The following is a 6078-nucleotide window of genomic DNA, read 5'->3' as shown; positions in this document are numbered from 1 at the left end:
ATGGTTTCTCCCATGAGCTTTGAGAAATCCTCGCTTGCGTTGGAGGGTGAGCTATAGACGTTGAGAATAAAGACGGAACTTTTCTTCCTGTCGTTGGGAACAATTTCTATTAAGTTGGCCGATGGGGACCGGGTCATTAAGAAATGCTTGATGGTTGTGATGTCTTTTCTTGCGTATATCGCCGCTCGTAGGTCTTTCGTTATATCCATGCGGGTGTAACCTAATATATTCGTCATATATTCCACTTCCTGCAGGCATAGGATTTCGGGCTTCTCTTCTTTGCTTTGTATGTATTGTTCTAGGGAACATTTCTTGTTGCGTATGCTTCTGCAGTTCCATTGCCATATCTCTAATTTTTCTGATTTAGGGGCCTTTTTACGGTGCTTCATTTTTGTCTGAGATGTCTGCCTCAGGGTCTTCTATCTGTGCATCGAGTGCTTGTTGTTTGCTTCCTCTTGGGTTTAGTTGTTGTTCGAGTTTTCTCTTTGCCTCGTTATGCTGTTTCTGTTCTGCTGATTTCGCCATGTTGAGGAGAGCTTGCTGTATTTGGTCCATCCTATTGTTTAGAGCTTGTTGCATTTGTGCTAGGAAGAGTCCTATGCCACTGGGATCGTTTAGCAGCTGGGGGGGAACTGAAGGTTGCGGTATTGGGGCAGGCATGTCCTTTGGGGTAAAGGCGCACGTGCTTATGGCTGGACTTTTGTGCGGGCTTTCGCTACGTTTTTCTTTTTCAGATAGCTGTCTTCGGAGGTTTTCGATTTCGTTGTTCTGTCTGGCTAGTTGGGCTCGTAGTTCTTCAATTACCTTATCCTGTTTGGATTGTAAAGAGTCAATTTTAGTGTTTGTGTTCTGTAGGGAGGCAGCTACTTTTGGCCAACTCACCTTCTTGTTGCCTTCTTGCTTGCGCTCCTGGGAGGCCACTCGGTCTTTGGTGGTCTTGTTCCCTGTGGGGGCTTCATTCCCTGAGGAGATCGTCGCCTGCTCGGTGTTGCTCCGCACTGGTGGGTCGGTGGTTTCTTCCAGAGTTGGCCACTCCTCCGCAAACCATCTGGGCTGGTTGGGTTTTTTTGCTTGCTTTCCTTTGGGGATGTTGCCAGGGGGTATCCTTGAATTTCGAAACTTCTTCTTGCAATCCTTTGTGCCAGTTACGTGGCCCTCTTCACCGCAGAGAGCACACTTTGGGGAGCAGGGGTGTTCCGGGGCTGGGTTATCCGTGCCGCATTGGGGGCATTTGCTGACGTGTGGCGTAGGGCAGACATCTGACCGGTGTCCTGCAGTCATGCAATTCTGGCAGGCTTGACGCGTCTTTCTGTAGTGGTAGCACAGAAGTTCACCACCGTGGAAGTACACCGCCCGGGGAACCGTGTCACCCTCGAAAGTCAGCAGTGCAGTTTTTGATTGCCCCAGCATGCGGGCTTGGATTATTTTAGTGTTCAGCGTCCGCACTCTCAGGCCTCTCATGAGGTCTTCCGATGGTGTTCCCGGTGGAAATCCGTGGACGATTCCCTTGACTTCATGCTTGGAGAAAGCCACGTACGATGTTGTGTCATAGGTGATGCTGCCGAATGTCAGGAAGTTGATTCTCCGAAGCTCGTTCGCAGCCTCTTCGCTCGGCGTGCTGACGATGATTATGTTTGAGCCCCATCGTGGGCGAACAATCGCTTCCCTCAGGTTGTTCAGTCCTCCCGGGCACGCGTTTGCTACGGCCTGGGTTATCTCGAGTGTTGAAAAGGTCTTCAGAGGGAGTCCTTTCCTCGGCCTGATGATGATTTTAAAGTCGTCTTGCGGCAGGGGAGGGAGTCTTCTCTTAATGGTTTGTTGCTGAAAATTGCCTTGCTTACTTGCACGGTCGCTGTTTCCGTCTTTATCAGGAGCTTCCCGCTCGAGGGTTCCTCGTACTTCTTTCTTCATGCGCTGTTTTGTGCGGCGGCTGAGTGCTTGTTCCCAGCCGGCGTCGTCGTTGTTTTCCTGCACAGCGTGCGTTGGTGCTTGTTGTTGAGAAAAAGGCGAAAGTCCGCCGTTCGTCGTCGTTGAAGTCCCTTGAGACGCTTGGGGTTGGTCTATCGGCTGCTGGAGCATCGTGGCTTTCACGGCGCGGCCGGCGCCGGCGCGCGCGAACGTCGGGCGCTAGCCAAAGCTGCGTGCGCCGGCGTGGTCTGCGAAGTACGAAAGGATGGTCTTTCTCGTCCTGGGCCCACGAAATACTTGTATTCCTGGGTGCAGGAGCAGGTTTGGCGGTGAGATCGCCGCGAGAATTTCGAAACTGCGCCTCTTAGAAGGCCGATTTACTAAGATAACGACGGAGCTCATGCGAGACAGGTCTGCACTGCTCCGCTGCCGCGGCGGTTCTCCCCAGGCGCTCCTCTTTATATCTTGCTCCGTGGCCGCGGCTATGACGCAACACAATCCAACACAATCCACTTTAATCCAATCCAATCCAATTCAATCCAATCCAAGCCAATCCAATCCAATGCCCCTCGCGAGAGAGTGTTCGAATCCAATCCAATGCCCCTCGCGAGGGATGTGTTCGCTTTCGCCTCGACTCGACGCGCATGCGCAGTGAGCGTGCGGACTACGGACGCCAACGCGGGTGACATCGTGAGTTACTGAAATGCTCTGCATTTAAAAGTTAGGAGACGGCATGACGTCACGCAGCTAGCCTTCGCAAGCCCAGCTTCGTTGAAGCCGCTCCCTCCGCCGTTTCCCTTTCTCAAGCCGCCGAAGTCGGCCCCGCTCGTGACCACCATGGTCGGCTGGGCCGGCGGCGGCGGCGGTCTCCGACTCCAGCGCATCTCTCGTGTTTGGTTGGCGGTCCTAGCTTTTCCCCGTCCTTCCTGCATTTGTCTGTTCAGTGATCTCATGCCCGCGAGCGGGCAGGAGTGCCGCGTATGTGCGAGAGACAAAAGTCGTGGGAAAAAAATTCCCCCGTATTTCCCCGAGGGGGAGAATGTGAAAGTGCGAATGCACGGTTGTCGGCCCGCTTGCGGCGCTTGCGCTCGGCCCCCGCAGCCCACCGCCTCGCCGCCTTCTCTTCCATCGGGTTTGTAGTATCACGTGTACACCACGCAGTTATCAAGCCGCTATAACGCCGCTGAGTCGCCAACGCACGCCGCTGACGACGTAGTTTGAATGCGTTAAAGATATAAGGCGCGTCACTAACACTGATATCAGCGTGGCGTCCGTGGCTTGGTCGGTAGAGCGTCGCGCTGCGGCCGCAAAGTCCTCGGATCGAAACCTGGCGCCGGATGCTGTTACTTTTTTAAATATAGAGGAGCACTGCGGACGCCGCCGCCGCCGCCGGCCGTGGATGGTTTGGGGTCGCTTATTCGCACTTAAAAAAATTCCCCCGCATTTCCCCGAGGAGGAGAATGTGAAAGTGCGAATGCACGGTTGTCGGCCCGCTTGCGGCGCTTGCGCTCGGCCCCCGCAGCCTCGGCGTCGGCGTCCGCAGTGCTCCTCTATATTTAATAAAGAAACAGCATCCGGTGCCAGGTTTCGATCCGAGGACTTTCGGGCCGCAGCCCGACGCTCTACCGAATAAGCCACGGACGCGACGCTGATATCGGTGTCAGAACGCGCCTTATATCTTTAACGCATTCAAACTACGTCGTCAGCGGCGTGCGTTGGCGACTCAGCGGCGTTATAGCGGCTTGATAACTGCGTGGTGTACACGTGATACTACAAACCCGATGGAAGAGATGGAAGAGAAGGCGGCGAGGCGGTGGGCTGCGGGGGCCGAGCGCAAGCGCCGCAAGCGGGCCGACAACCGTGCATTCGCACTTTCACATTCTCCCCCTCGGGGAAATGCGGGGGAATTTTTTATGTATAGGCTTCACGTTTCTCCGGTAGCGCCGTCTCCTAACTTTTTCTTCCTCCATGGTGCCGAGTACCGATCCTGTCCCGCGCTGAAGGTAACGCCAAGGTACCGGTACGACTCTTCTTGAGGCACTAGGTCTCCACTGGGGTGCGTGACATGGACGCCACCATCGCGGGAGAATGCAGCGCCACCCGGCGATCGTTCCGGAGCCTATTCGCCCCGAGCGCGAACACAGTCGGCCCCTGGCGGCGGCGGGACGAACCGCTCCTAGTGTGGATGGCGCTCTCGCGTCATCTGCTTTTTCACGTTGCGTGCGGCGGAAGACGCGTACTGCACCTGACAAAACAACCAATATGTGTGCTCGTTTGGCAGTAAGCAATGACATAGTTACCCCTGCTTGTGCATTTCATCTAGAAACGCAATAATCAGCGGCCGTTGCGGGTTAATGCGCTGATTTAATTCCACGAAACATCTCCGCCCTGGTCACCGCTTGAGTGTGAAACGTGTTATAAACATTGCTTCCACACATTGCACCTTTCTTATCGTTGAGTGCAGTCGTCTGCCGTTTCGGGAACGTCGAAGGGTGCTTTTTGAAGGTGGCGTGGCGATTATTTAAAGGATAAAAGTTTAGTACGCAAAACGGGTAAGAAGCGACAAGACCTGTGCATACGCGTGCAAATTCCACACCTTTGTTAAATTGCACTGTGTCCTTATAGAAAGAAGAAAGAAACAAAACCATTTACACTGCACACGACCCGTGCGCTATCGCCCATACATTACCGGACACGTATTTTACACCCACAAGCGCCTGTGTGATCGTGTCCTTCCCGTACCTTTTCTAAAATAAATACCATTTTTAGACAGTCGTTGTTTATACTGCGGAGAAGGAATATCCAGTTGCTAATTTTACGTATTATTTAAATTACGTTTCTATGGATGCGCAAGAGTATTTAGGGGGGATTTTTCGGTAAAATTGAGCAGTTGTGAGTTTGCGTCTGTCATGTGGCATTTCGTGTGTCATTTTCATATATATCATTTTCAAATCCTACATGAATCACCTTGTCCAGAAACGTGTCTCACTCAGCATAACCAAATGCCTAATATGGTCACTTCTTAACCTCTTAAGGTGGACCCAAGTTTAAAGAAAGATGAGAAAACGCGTAATATGTTGTTGCCCACATGTGTGAGGGGTGTGTGCCACGACTCACTGTTTTTTTTTTTTTTTATTTCTTCCCACAATGCTTGCTTTTAATACAATTTTGAAAAAGTCGGGCCACAATTCCTGGACAATCCCGGACCAAAGGGGGGTTAATCAGTTTTGAGAATACAGTACTGCGTTTTCACCGCTGTAGTTAGGACCCCCCCCCTTTCCCGAAAAAAAAAAAAAAAACGAAATGCACAGAATTTCATTTTTTAACCAATCCTCAAGAATTAAATGCCAAGACAAAGGCGATATTCTCTTTAGAAAACAAGGTAGTTACCGGAACCCGTTGCGCTGATTCGCAACGAGAAATAAAAAGGAAATGTTTTACATCTGCAACAGCGCAGTTTCATCTATTGCCATCTTTAGGGTTCGTAAGCGACCTTATACGCAAGAATGCAAACACATCTCGCTGTTGCAGGCACCTGTTAGATTTTGAAAGGAACGCAAATGGTCAACAGAGCAGCCGTAACAGAAAATTTGTGCTCACTGTGAGGTCCCAAAAGCTTGGTTTGCACACTGTAAACCTGCTTGTCACTTTGCGAAAACCTAGCTAAACATGAGATGTTCATTGTACTGCGTGCGTTGACAATTCAATTCGCAAGTTCACTTGCGACGAAAGCCGTAAATAAGTGATCCGAAACCGTTATTCATCAAACTTTCCTTCAGAGTCGCTAAAATTTCATTTAAAAGACCCGTTAGAGCGGCTACATTTACATCTCTGCGCTGATCAAAATTCAGTAATTTCATGTTGCCTTTTGAACACACAAAAAATATTGTAAGCTCTTCGAAAGAATTTCGGGGCAGTTAAGTAGTGTTACCATTTCAAGGCATCCCACAAATGCAAGAATGCGTCATGCTACCAGGAAAGCGATCGAGATTGCCGTTGTAAACTGAATTTCAGAGATCGAGGCTTCCTGATTTGTTTCTATTTATTTATTATTATTTGTTTCTTCCCGATTTTTTTCGATTGAAGGCTCAAAGCCATAGTCTGGAAAGATCGAGCTTGCTACGACCACAGCGTACAAGTTCATTGTCACAATTACGGCCATTCTGATAT

This window comes from Haemaphysalis longicornis, unplaced genomic scaffold (genome assembly GCF_048455015.1).
Source record: "Haemaphysalis longicornis isolate Haplotype H1 unplaced genomic scaffold, Haemaphysalis longicornis Haplotype H1 scaffold_7, whole genome shotgun sequence".
NCBI lineage: Eukaryota > Metazoa > Arthropoda > Arachnida > Ixodida > Ixodidae > Haemaphysalis > Haemaphysalis longicornis.
The sequence above is the reverse complement of the archived record's forward strand: the minus strand, read 5'-3'. Positions refer to the sequence as shown.